The 14,578-nt window shown below is 44.7% G+C and overlaps 1 protein-coding gene across 1 annotated transcript in view; it reads right to left on the bottom strand.

The window, feature by feature from the left end:
• Positions 1 to 14,578, bottom strand: part of DNER (delta/notch like EGF repeat containing) — a 378,088-nt gene that overhangs the window by 129,402 nt on the left and 234,108 nt on the right. The gene's annotated exons all lie outside the window — the stretch shown is intronic.

Genomic DNA, 14,578 nt, shown 5'->3' with positions numbered 1-14,578 from the left:
CATTAGAAATGGTGTCAGATGAAATGCGGCACATGTGCCAGTGAGTGAGGCCGGCCAGATGGAGAAGATGCCCTGACACCCGGAAGGAAATGCATTGAACTGATTCATTCATTCAATGGATGTGTTACCAGATTATATCTCATCTAACACAGACTGGGAATAGTAAAGCTATGACAAACTTAGAAAGTGTGTTAAAAAGCAAAGACATCACTTTACCGACAAACATCCGTATAGTCAAGGCTATGGTCTTTCCAGTAGTCATATACAGATATGAGAGTTGAATGTGGATCATGAAGGCAGAGCGCCAAAGAATTGATGCTTTTGAACTGCGGTGCTAGAGAGGGCTCTTGGAGAGTCCCTTGGGCAGGAAGGAGATCAAACCAGTCAATCCTAAAGGAAGTCAACCTTGAATACTCATTGGAAGGACTGATGCTGAAGCTGAAGCTCCAATGCTTTGGCCACCTGATGCAAACACCTGACTCACTGGAAAAGACCCTGATGCTGGGGAACATTGAAGACAGAAGGAGAAGATGGGGACAGAGGATGAGATGGTTGGATGGCATCACGAATTCAATGGACATGAGCTTGGGCAAACTCTGGGAGATGGTGAGGGACAGGAAAGCCTGGTGTGCTGCAGCCCATGGGGTCACAAAGAGTTGGACACAGCTTGGCGACTGAACAACAAAGCCTGTGAGTATTTAATTTTACACTATGTTGTAGTAAGTATAAATATAATTAAAATTTATCAGTGTATATGAAGAGAAAAATAGCTATGTTTCTTTGTGAACGTCAGAATGGTTTGAAGATAACCACGTCCTCATGGTGTCATTTGACTGACAGCAACATAACAAAAAATATATACCCCGCAGTATCCTCAAATCACTATGTACTGGCTGTGCTCTTTAAACGCAGGAAAACCTTCCAGAGTTTAATGGCAAATTACATGAAGTGTAAACAAAACTGACTAAATGAGTCAGACAATTAAAAAAAAAAACAACAGGCAATTGACCAGTTGTTTTTCTAAACATTCTCCTTCTTTACAACAAGGGTTTTTTGGTACCATTGTTATGATTTTTCTACTGAAATAAAGACTCTTCTGCGGTTGCTTTGACTCTGTGAGGTAGAATCTAATTGTTTCTTTGCAGAGCTCTCCTGAAAGCTTCCAAGGTAGGAATTGTGGTGAGAGCTATTTTTAACACTCCTGGTCTTTTAATAGCCTGGCCTCTGCAGTGAGATGAAGCGACTGGATTTGTACTGAAAGCCTGATGCCACCGACAGAGCCCACCAGCCTCAGCTCTCACCCTGAGGGGATCAGAGGAGCCGGGCAGGGCCTCAGCAGCCGCTGCAGAGATGAAGTGTCTAATATTAGCAAGCAATAAATAGCAGGAATCTGTGTGCCATCAAGACATTCAATCTCAGAGGCCTCCGATATCAAAGTCGGAAGGCAGAAATTATTTAACAGAAAAAAAAAAAAAACTAGTAAGATCTGCTGGCAGGGAAAAACAAACACATCTGAGCAAATGCAAACATGCTCGTAAAACCAAAGGCAAAGAAAGGAAGATATAGGAGGCCCATCTGCAAAAGACAATCAATAAAATAAAATGGGAATCTGTAATAGAAAGAAAAGCATGAAAGAAAGCAGACATTCAGCAGAACTAGAAAAATTTAACCTCAAGGTTAGAAGAAAGAAGTAACCACATCTAATAAGCACAGAGACAAGAGGCACAGTGGGAAGGACAATGGTTTGGAGAGTCGGAGGTCAGGGTGGTGACGCCATGATCAGCTGAGCGAAAGCATCAGTGGGCTGACTTTGACCTTCATTCCCCTCCTGGGTGAAATAGGGATAACAATATCACACCTGGCTCCCAAGACAGTTGTGATGAATGAGATCAATCCCAAATAGCAGGAGCCATTTCTATCAAGTGCACCCTTGAATCCACAATAGCCTGCACCAAGCCGGGCACACTGTGGGTAGCTCAATATTTTTTAATGAATGAATAACTTAGGATTTTTATTTTGGCCAAACACTGTGTGGTATGTGGGATCCTTGTTCCTCAACCAGGGATCGAATCCATGCCCCCTGCATTGGAAGCACAGAGTCTTAATCACTGGACCACCAGGGAAGTCCCTGAATAATTTAGGGTTTTGACAGTGGTAAGCATTATGCCAACACTGTTTGTTCTCTCAGTTTTTAACAGGCAGTGGAGAGCAGTGGTTCCCGAAGTCCCCAAACCAACAGCAGTAGCATCACCTGGGGGCTTACTTACCACAAATGCAAATTCACCAGCAGTACCCTAGACCCACAGAACACTCAGGGGATGGGACCCAGCAATATGAGTTTTAAGAAGCCCTCCAGGTGACTCTGAAGCAGGGTTGGTGCTAAAGTCTGAGAACCACTGATCTGGAAAACTAGAAGCAGCTTTTTTAATTTCAAATATTAATATTATTCATTAAGAGCTACACATCTGATGCAGATTACAAAGAAAAAAAGATCAGACAGTGAAAGTTAAATATTATGACATCAAAAAGCCTTTACTGGCTGCATGTTGACACATGTTTTTTCTTTTCATGAGTGGGAGAACCCCTAGGCTCAATTACTATACCTGTCACTGCACTGTTTCCAAAGAAGCTTCCTTATTCTTGAAGAGCATGTGTTGGTGATTTTTGTCCCCAGTCCCACCCAAGCACAGAGCCAGAGATGCCAAGGGTACTCATTATAAAGTAATTAATGACTGCATAAGCACCATGCACTGCTGTTTTAAAATAATCTCTTTCATCCCATTTCCCTAGAGCCCAAATAAGAAATATTAATTAAAATATTAATATAGGCCAGACTGTAAATGACACCTCTGTCTCCTGATCTAGTGGTTACAAAGGGGGAGAGATTTCACGAAAGATCTTTTCATTAAGTATGTTCTGAGAAATTGAAATCAAAAGGGAGAAAACATTAAATTAATTAAAAAACTGATACAATAAGCAGACAAGTTAAGTGAGTGACTAACTTAAAGCGATGTATCCCTTGAATTCTAAGCTTGTGTGATTAACTCAAAAGGTGGTGCAGTTGCCAATGCAAGAGACACAAGAGACATGGGTTCGATCCTTGGGTCGGGAAGATCACCTGGAGGAGGAAATGGCAACCCACTCCAGTATTCTTGCCTGGAGAATTCCATGGGCAGAGGAGCCTGGCGGGGTACAGTCCATGGACTCACAAAGAGTCAGACTCGACTGAGCAACTGAGCATGCACGCATAAAGGAGGCATTCATTCCTTCTTTCAGAAAGAATTTGGAGAGAGTAAACAGTCACAAGTGAAGAATCTAAAGGATGCTTAGAAACAGTTCCTGCCTGCCGGGAGCTTACACTCCAGAAGAGGAGAAAATACACATTCATAGGAAACAACGAAACACAGTGAGAGGAAATCCAGCACCTAGTACCAAGTCAGGCCCATGTGATGCCCTGTGACACTGGACCTCCTGAAGCAGGCAAGGGGAGGAAGGCTGGGGCCAGGCCAGGCTGTGACAGCTCAAATCTGTGTGCCGAGCAGTGCGGGGTCACCAGCAAGGTGCCTTTGAAGGTTTCTGAATGCAGCACAGTCATGATGAAGGACTGCTGCAGCTGGGCCCCTTCTTGTTCTCATTTGCTATAATCTGGGAGGAAAGCTTAAGACTTCCTGCCCTTCTCCCTGGGAACAGGGGCTCTGGTCTGGACAGAATGAGGTGACTCCAAGTGGACAAGCAAAAAGGGGCAAGGAGGAATGGGTACAGCCTCGAGGAGAGAAAGAGGAGAACACAAACTCCGATCCTTCTTCTTCCCTTGCCCTTCCTCTTACCCTTGTTTCAGTTCAGTTCAGTCACTCAGTCATGTCCAACTCTTTGTAACCCCATGGACCACAGCATGCCGGGCTTCCCTGTCCATCACCAACTCCCGGAGTTTACTCAAACTCATGTCCATTGAGTTGGTGATGCAATCCAACCATCTCATCCTCTGTCATCCCCTTCTCTTCCTGCCTTCAATCTTTCCCAGCATCAGGGTCTTATCAAATGAGTCAGCTCTTCGCATCAGGTGGCCAAAGTATTGGAGCTTCATCTTCAACATCAGTCCTTCCAGTGAACACCCAGGACTGATCTCCTTTAGGATGGACTGGTTGGATCTCCTTGCAGTCCAAGGGACTCTCAAGAGTCTTCTCCAACACCACCACAGTTCAAAAGCATCAGTTCTTTGGCAGTAAGCTTTCTTTATAGTCCAACTCTCACATCTACACATGACTACTGGAAAAACCATAGCCTTGACTAGACGGACCTTTGTTGGCAAAGTAATGTCTCTGCTTTTTAATACCAAAGCCCTTATGGATCACCTATTCTGTGCCAGATGTATGCATGTAGATGCAGACGTGTGCTTAGGGGTGGATAAGTATACGGGTGTGTATGCATGTGTATGTACATATACATTTGCAGATGTGTGTGTGGGTGTGTTCTCTTTAACCCTTACAGGGTCAGTACAGTTATTCTTTTTGCAGACAAGATAACTTGGGCTCAGAGGAGTAAGGAAGAGTCGGTGAATGACTCAGCCTGGAGTTAAACCCAGGACCACAGACTCCAAATCCCACACTCATTTATTCCTCCCCCGTCTTTTCTCGCCTTTTCATGAGATTTGTTTGGAAACACCATGACAGCCAGGCCGGCCCTGAGGCAGAGACCATGGCAGGGAGTGACCCATTCAGGTCCGGCTCTTCTGGGTCTTAGCAGAAGACCAAAGGATGTCCTGAGGGTACACTGTGGTCCAAGTTCGCTCCCCAGAGAGGGAGGCCACAAAAGGAGCTGAGGCCAAATCTCTGGCCAGAGGAAAGAGCAGAAGGACTCCATGCAAGGCATCCGACTATGGGCTCAGGTAACAACAGTAAGATCCAATGACACTCGCCAAGCGCCCCAGGTGCCCTTCTAAGCACACCACGTGCATCACTTATCTACTGAACTGTGAGCTGTGGATTCTGTCACCCAGCTCAATTCACAGAGCGAAAGCTGAGACCCAGTGAGATTAATTTCCCCCAAGGTCACACAGAGGATGAATAGCAAGAGCAGGCTTTGCTCTCCCTCGGCTGGGCTCCGGCCCTGGGCTTCTGGAAGGCTGCACTGCAGTCGTAAGCGAGGCAGCGTGGTGAGGGTGATGGGCTTATCGCAGTCATTCAGGCAGCAGATGACAAGGTTGGAATCAGGGCACTAGAAGAGGAAGCAGCATGCATGGCAGATGGGGAACCATCATAAACGGAGCAAACGGGGAGACTGTCCAGAAATAAACAAAGTGGGACTGGGAGTGGGGGGGGCAAGAGTCAGGACTGAGCTTGCAGCCTGAGAGATGAGGGAAGTGATGGCACCCATGATGGAACTTGGAGCTATGCGGGGAGAGTTAGGCTTGAAAGCCTGTGTGGGAGGCTGACAGAGGAGGGTCTGGAGTTGAGTCTGAGGAGGGGGTTGAGGGTTAGCAGAGCATCACTCTGAGCCCAGTGCAGGTGCTGGAACTGGGTGACTGGCCAGGCTGCAAAGATGGGTCTGGAAGCCATCCACTTAAAGGTAACAGCTTGGAATGAGTGGCTGCTGCCCCAGGAGGGGGAAGGCAGCTGAAGCGGGTGGTAAGGACTGAGCTCTAGAGATAGAAGGGGGAAAGGAAGGTGGAGAGGAGGCTGGAGAGGTCCCGGGAGAATGCACACAATGCAGTCCTCTGTAAGACAGGAAGGAAAGGCTGCTAGAGAGAGTAGGGCTAAGAAAGAGCCCTGGACATCAGTGAGCAGGACGCTACTCATAACCTTGGAGAAGTAGATTCATGATATGTCAGTTCAGTCGCTCAGCCGTGTCCGACTCTTTGCAACCCCACAGACTGCAGCAATACCAGGCTTCCCTGTCCATCACCAGCTCCTGGATCTTGCTCAAACTCATGTCCATCGAGTTGGTGATGCTATCCAACCATCTCATCCTCTGTCGTCCCTTCTCCTCTGCCTTCAATCTTTCCCAGCATAAGGGTCTTTTCCAAGGAGTCAGTTCTTCGAATCAGGTGGCCAAAGTATTAGAGTTTCAGCTTCAACATCAGTCCTTCCAATGAACACCCAGGACTGATCTCCTTTAGGATGGACTGGTTGGATGTTCTTGCAGTCCAAGGGACTTTCAAGAGTCTTCTCCAACACCACAGTTCACAAGCATCAATTATTCAGTACTCAGCTTTCTTTAGAGTCCAATAGAAAATTATGAATTGGACATAGAGCAGTGATGAAGAGGAGGACAGAGGGAAGGAGGGAGGGGGGGGGGGAGGAGGTGAGCACACAGAGATGCCCCAAGGACTTACAAAATCCTTACTTGTTTGAGAGACTGGTTTTGAGCTGAGACCTCCAGTCCTTACAGACTAGAAATCAGGGATGGAATGGGGGAAGGGGATGGCAGGGTCAGAAAGACAGAAAAGTATGGAAGCAAAAGATCCCAGAGGGAGAGAGAAAGACGAGAAAGGTGGGTTCCGAGGCTCCTTCCAAGGCCCCTTCCATCCTGAAACTGAACTAACCCATCTCTTACAACCTGTGCTCATCTGCTCAAGAACTCGGTGCTCAAGCTGAGCGAGAGTGGGTGCAGGGACCCAGAAAATTCCACTCAGGATTTTTCTGAGTGGAAGAGCTGGCCCACTTCAAACCCCCACTCAAAGGCACCTCGGTGTTTAAAAGAGTGAAGCTGGGATGGCAACACAAGCCACGTTCCCCTCGCCCTGGAAATGATGAGTTTTTAAAACAGGCTGAAATCATCAATTAGGTGAAACAATGAAGCGCACTGACGTTGAGACAGGCTTTGTACAGTACTTCCAATATTGTGGCAGTGGTGCATCACAGCCATTCTTTTCAGAAAAAAAGGAATAGCTCCTGGGAGGAAAAAAATCACTTTCTCGGAATTAGGAGGCTTTTATAAAATACATCCTGATTAACGAAGTTAAATTCTGTGTCACCTATGAGCAAAGCACAGGGCGTGGCATCAACCCGGGATGGAGAAATAAGAATCATATCGGAGATCAGCACCAGCCCCAGGCCAGCCTGATGTGGAAGGAAAAAAAACACAACATGTGTAAACAGAGGAGAAGTAAGGGGACCCAGCCCTCAATACATAGCTAGGTGCCCTGGGTAGAATTCCGTCTCATTCCATTCATTCATTCATTCAACAAGGCTTTATTGAGCACCTACTATGTGTCAGACATGTCAACAGAATTGGAATTTGTGTTCTCATTTTTTTAAAAATAATTTTATTTATTTATGTTTGGCCGTGCTGGGTCTTCATTGTTTCACGGGCTTTTCTCTAGTTGTGGCGAGCAGAGGCTTCTCTCTAGCTGTGATGCACACGCTTCTCACTGTGTGGCCTCACCTGTTGTGGGCACAGGCTCTGGGGCACGTGGACTGAGCACAGGCTCCATAGCTGTGGTGCTCGGGCTTAGTTGCTCTGCCGCGTGTGGGATCTTCCCGGGTCGGGGATGGAACCTGTGTCTCCTACATCAGCAGGCGGATTCTTTCCCATCTGAGCCACCAGGGAAGCTTCTAGGCCACATAAAAACTGAGTGACTGTGACTATCTCCACATCTGGGTTGCCCTTCAGCATGTTTGGTAACTTCCAGGTACCCTTCCTTGCCTCTATCCCTGGATGTTGTCTTGCAGGGAGACCTCAAAGCTTCAGAGGTGCCCTTATCACCTCAGTGTAAACAGGAGCCTGCCAACGGCTTGGACAAACCTGTTGCCACAGTCAATAACCTTCCCTTAGCTCCTCCTGCAGTATTTGGTACTACTGACAATCCCCTTCCTTTTGAAAATATTGCCAAAGTGTTTCCAGAAAAATATCAATCACCCTCGATAAAAATTCCTCCCCAAATAGAAATTTGGTTGACCATAGTCTACAATTCATCTTATATTGTACACATATGTATAAAATATTTATCAGTGTTTCACTATTTAAGAAAATTAACTCCTGTTTCCAAGAAATGGGCACAAAAACCAAAATGATAACTACAGCAGAGTTTATTACTTAATTGACTCAACATCCAACCCACCATATTCGAACATCTCTGGATTACCAATGAAGCAAAAATCCTCTCTGTACTGGCTTGATGTAAAAATTAAAGCAAAATATCAAAATATTATCAAAACTAGAGAAAAACATCTTTGCTGAAAATAATATTTTTACTTACTGAGAAACATTCCCAAGAGAAACAAGTATGGCATCAAGATAACGTCTCTGTGAAGAGACTTTCTGAAACTTCTGTTCTCTGCTGACAAGAACCTGGCTTGAATTAATTCATTCATCAAACAAAACCGTGCCTCATGATCAGACTTGCAGAAATGAAAGCACAGGGGGTTAAATTTTCAAAAGGAAACAGACATCCCACTCTTGGAGGGTTCTTACACACAGAGCTAGAGCTTCAGAGGTCAATTAATTGATGTTAATTAACCTGTAAATAGTTTTTTTCACAAAGGAAATAGAACTCTCCTGTGGAAGCATGAGTTTTTCAAGGACATTCAGAACTAAACTGAGTAGAAAATGCCTCATTTCAAGCATCCAGTGCCCCCTCTGGGGACAAAAATGGCCTAATGTTTCTGCTCTTCAGAAGAGTCCTATTTGATAGGAGAAAGTTGAAAGCATGACGTGGTCTTGAATCACATGTTTGTACCAGGAAAATCCTCAGCTCACAGTGTGGCTGCACGTACATGAAAAGAGTGTAGTAAGATGATCGAGAACATGGGCTTGGGATGCAGGTAGAGGACTGGGTTCAAATCCCAGTGCAACAGTTACTGGCACGTGTGCCCAGCAGAGCAGACCATGAGGACACTCCCTTCTGACAGCATGCTTCCCACACTGACTCCCTTCCCAGGCAGAGCCTCCAGGGACCAAGTGACCAGATTCTGGCAAATGGCGGGTAGCAGAAGTGATCTAAGACAGGTCCGGGCACTGCTCTCAGAGCATCACACAGACCCTTCAGATCCCTGAGTTGCCACCTGGAGACCAAATGCCTTCCTCAGACTATGACAAGGTGGAAAGGAGTCTTTCCTTGGAGGTCAGGAGATTTGGGAATTGGTGTGTTCCTGCAGTACAGTTCCATGTCACCCTAATATTCTTGACCAAGTTACAACATTCTCTATGTCTTAGATTTCTCATCTATGAAATCAGTGTAATTGAGGGCTTAACCCGGAGATTGTTCTAAGAAGGGCATTGGAAAGCACTCAGCACAGCCCTGGCACATGGTTAAGATTAAATGTTGCTGCTACTGTTGTTCAGTCATAAGTCATGTATGACTCTTTGTGACCCCGTGGACTGTAGCACGTCAGGCTCCTCTGTAACACTGAATAAACACTAGCTATTCGTGTGTGCATACATCTGTGTGTGTCTACATGTGTGTGTGTGTAATACAGTGGAAAGAAGATGGAGAGTGAGTTTTCTGGTGGTCCAGTGGTTAAGATCCCATGCTTCCCAAAGGGGCACAGGTTCGATCCCTGGTCAGGGAACTAAGATCCCACATGCTGCACTGTGAGGCCAAATTAAATTTTTTAAAAAGCAGATGGAGAGGTAGATGCTAAAAGGGGGAAGAGCAGTTGTTCCCATAGGACATGAGAACTGATCAGGTAGGAACGTGCCTAAGAGAGCTGCAGGAACAAGTCGGGTAGCAGCTGAGCAAAGACAGAGTTAAGTACCAGAGTTCCTAGATCTCTTCTACCTCTGCTTGGGATGTTCTAGAGCAGGAAGAAGAATGGAGGCTCTGGGGGAAGGAATCCCATGGGAACCCAGCTCTGGGAAAGGCCAGTGAAGGAGTTGCTGGGAGTCAGGGAGACCCTGATAGAAGCAGGATGGCTGAGAGACCAAGCCAATGTGAAGCCACCTTTGGAGAAAGTAGAAGATGATGGAGATTCTATGCCATTCAGGAACGTCAGAAATTAGCACCATGTAAACACCAGTGGAGATTATTTAAAGTTGCTTAAACTGTGATTCTAACATATTGACACTCCTTTATATAAACTAGACAACCACAAGGACCTACTGTATAGCACAAGGAACTATGCTCAATATATTACAATAATCTATAAGGGAAAAGAATCTGAAAAAAGAATATATACATACAAAAAGAATATATATATGACTGAATCACTATACCATACACCTGAAACTAATACAACATTGTAAATAAACTATACTTCAATTTAAAACCTAGAGTGGTTTGCCATTCCCTCCTCCAGTGGACCATGTTTTGTCAGAACTCTTCACTATGACCCATCTGACTTGGGTAGCCCTGCACAGGCTACCCAAGTTATGCAAACCCTTCATCATGACAAGGCTGTAATGCTGGACTCAATATGTCAGCAAATCTGGAAAACTCAGCAGCGGGCACAGGACTGGAAAAGGTCAGTTTTCATTCCAATCCCAAAGAAGGGCAGTGCCAAAGAATGTTCAAACTACCATACAATTGCACTCATTTCACATACTTAGCAAGGTCATGCTCAAAATCCTTCAAGCTAGGCTTCAGCAGCACATGAACTGAGAATATCCAGATGTTCAAGCTGAGTTTAGAAAAGACAGAGGAACCAGAAATCAAATTGCCAACATCAGTTGGATCATAGAAAAAGCAAGAGAATTCCAGAAAAATATCTATTTCTGTTTCATTGACTATGCTAAAGCCTTTGACTGTATGGATCACAACAAATTGTGGAAATTTCTTCATGAGATGGGACTACCAGACCACCTTACCTGCCTCCTAAGAAACCTGTATGCAGGTCAAGAAGCAACAGTTAGTTAGAACCAGACAAGGACCAATGGACTGGTTCAAAATTGGGAAAGGAGTACATCAAGGCTATATATTGTAACCCTGCTTATTTAACTTATATACAGACTAGATGAAGCACAAGCTGGAATCAAGATTGCCAGGAGGAATAGCAACAATCTCAGATATGCAGATGATACCACTCTAATGGCAGAAAGTGAAGAACTAAAGAGCCTCTTGATGAGGGTATAAGAGGAGAGTGAAAAAGCTGGCTTAAAACTAAACATTCAAAAAATGAAGTTTATGGCATCTGGTCCCATCACGTCATGGCAAATAGAAGGGGAGAAAGTGGAAACAGTGACAGACTTTATTTTCCTGGGCTCCAAAATCACCGCAGAAGACTGAGCGCCAAAGAAATGATGCTTTAGCATTATGGTACTGGAGAAGACTCTTGAGAGTCCCTTGGACAGCAAGGTAAACCAGTCAGTCCTAAAGAAACTGAGCCCTGAATTGGAAGGACTGATGCTAAGCCTGAAGCTCCAATACTTTGGCCACCTGATGGGAAGAGCCAACTCACTGGAAAAGATCCTGATGCTGGGAAAGACTGAAAAGGAGAAGAGGGAGGCACAGAATGAGACAGTTAGCATCACCAACTCAATGGACATGAATTTGAGCAAACTCCTGGAGACAGCAAAGGACAGGGGAGGCTGGCATGCTGCAGTCCATGGGGTAGCAAAGAATCGGATATGACTTAGTGACTGAACAACAACAATGATTTTTAAAAATCTATCAAAGGGAAAAGACAGATTACAAACTTGGAGAAAATATGGGCAAGCCATACAACTGACAAATGATTAGAACAAAAAAGAAACAACTTTTGCAAGCCAACAAGAAGAGCACACACACACACACAAATTTGAGTGAGAGATAGGAAAACAAGTAATAAACACAGGAAGAGGACCTCAGCATCATTAGTAAACCACAAAGTGCAGAGACCACAATGAAGCACCTTTTCTATACCCATTCATTGTGCAAAAATTAAAACTAAATTAAAAATTAAAACCCTACATAGTACTGTAGAGGATCTGAATCCATAAGACCACTTATGCATTTCATGTGGGAGTATATATGAGTGTCACAACTTTGAAAAACAGTCTGGCATGATCTCCTAAAATTGATCAAGCATATTTTCCAGCAATTCCACTCCTAGGTTCACCCTCAAACAAGCCCTGGCACATATTTCAGAGAAAATACACAAGAATGTGCTTACTGGTGCCTGTCCCCAGGCAAACAGAGCAATGGAATTTTACATAGCCTTCCAAAAGAAGGCTTCATATAGGTGCATTTTAGCAACACGGTATTAAGTGAAAAAAGTAAGTACCAGATAAGTACATGCATGATACCATAACATGATTCATGCATGGTTCAATTTTTATAAATTCAAGAACAGTTAAAACAAAAATAAAAATTTTCTATGAAAACATATAAATGTTTATGCCAGCATGCATACTCAGTCGTATCCAACTCTTTGCAAGCCCATGGACCATAGCCCTCCAGGCTCCTCTGTCCATGGGATTTTCCAGGCAAGAATACTGGAGTGGGTTGCCATTTCCTATTTCAGGGGATCTTTCCAGTCTAGGGATCAAACCCATATCTCCTATATCTCCTGCACTGGCAGGCGGATTTTTTACCACTGTGCCACCTCGGAAGCCACATAAACATTAAGATCATATAAAACGGAAGACAAAGGAAGGATCAACTCAAGATTCAGGGTGACTGTTAACTTTGGATGGGGAATAGAGACTGAGAGACTGGCTGGTGAGGAGACTATATAGTTAGTTATCAGGTCTAACTTCTGGTTATAGTGGCGGTTCCACCACTGATTACTGTATATTGAAATAGGTAAGCAAATAGATAAAAGTATGCTATGGACAAGAATAGAGAGTATCACAAACCAAGCATTATGGTCATTCCAATTCTGTGCACCTGCATTCTTTAAAAAAAGAAAAGTCTCCTCTGAGAACAGACTTGGGTAAAAAAGAAAAAAAAAAAAAAACATCAAACAGAAATCATTTCAGTTCAAACAGTGACAAACTCCACCTATCAGTTCTGATTGAGACTATGTATAGAAGGATTTTGATTCATCCTAGCATCACTTATAACAAAGAAATTCAAACTCTCTTCAAGATTCATCAATAGAGGAACAGTTTAAAACATCAGGCCATGTTCATACCCTTTCATTAATTCACCTCATCAGCACATTGTCTTGAGTGTCCAGGACTCATCAGACATGGTGGGACACGATGTAGAACAGAAATAATTCAGGCTGCGCACTCATGGGATTGATTCAGGTGGGGAGACAGGCAGAAATCAAAGAATCACACGTGCACACAGGGGAGGGCTGTGAAGGAAAGGAACACCCAGCTACAAAAGAGGAAAAGGGAAGAAGACCTGGATTGAAGCATTTAACTGAGGCTTCCTACGGAAAGGGGGTATTTACAAGATCCAAAATAGAAACCTGGCCAAAGGGAGGCAGCAGGGAGGGCTGTCCAGGCACAAAGAAGCGGACAAGGTCCTGCAGCAGCTCGAGCACCCAGCGAGATGAAAGCCAAGGTGGCTGGTCCCTGAGAACGGGGAGCAGGGGGGCGAGATGGGGCTGGAAAGGTGGGTGAGTGACAGATCACGGAGGAGAATGAGGCAGAGGATTCTGGCCTTCATCCCAAGAGCCCTGGGAAGAAGGGGATTAAGTGGAAAGCAACAACACCAGATCAGATCTGCAGTGGAAAATAATCACCCAGGAGAACGGAGAGCCTGGGTCAGGGAACTGACATAATGAGAACCAGGGCTCACTTCGGCGTGGTTGCTCTGGCTCCAGCGTGTGGCATGGACAAGAGCAAACACAGAGATGATGTGAGAGGTTATCTCGGTCACATAGACAAGGGGCAAAGGCAGTGGCGATGGGTCTGCAGAGAGGGGGGTGATTTGAAAAGTCTTTAGGGGGAAAGATGGAGAACACTTGGAGGCAGGAAGAGCAGGAGGTGGGGGGCACCCAGGGTCACTTGTAGAAGTCTGGCTGGTAGAAACAAATGGAACACCGGAAGCTGAGCTGTGTGGAGCTGGGGATACAGTGAGCTCAGTTTTGGAATGACTGAGCTTAAGGTGGCCTGGAACATACGAGCAGAGACGGCAAATAGGCAGCAGTTTGGCCTGGACATACAATGTTAGGAAACATGCGATGGAATTAATAAAAATGAATAAGGTAGCTCTATATATACTGACATGGAAGTACACTTATGATCGACTGGTAAACACTGAAAAAAGTAAGTTGTAGAGCAGTATGTATATTATAATCGCTTTTTTTAGCATACAGAAAAACAATCATTTGATCTGCAAGGGAAATATCCATACTCACACATAGATACACACACACACAAACACTGGTCTGGAAAACATCAACCAAACTATTAACCTACCCTTATGACCTTATAAAGTTTGAGCTGGGATAGATGAGTGAAGAACTTTTACTTCTTTGTTTATGAATTTCTGCAGTTAATCGCCCCAACTCCCACTTCACTCCCTCCGTCTCTCCATCCCCAGCCCTTACATCACCCTGAATCCCTGCCCAGTGGCAGAGGTTGGCAAGAGGATGAGATGGAAAGGAGAAGATGATGTCAGTTTTACATATTATTGATGCTAAAAAAGGGAATAACTTGGTGTTTGCTTTTAAGCTGCATAGAAACTGTTATATCAAAATGTTCACCAGTAAAATGCCATTTCCTGCTCAAGGGTTTATAACCGATTTGGCTGAGCAGTAAGTCAATA

The sequence above is a fragment of the Cervus elaphus genome, chromosome 8 (assembly GCF_910594005.1).
Source record: "Cervus elaphus chromosome 8, mCerEla1.1, whole genome shotgun sequence".
NCBI lineage: Eukaryota > Metazoa > Chordata > Mammalia > Artiodactyla > Cervidae > Cervus > Cervus elaphus.
This window is presented reverse-complemented; position numbering and strand designations above follow the sequence as displayed.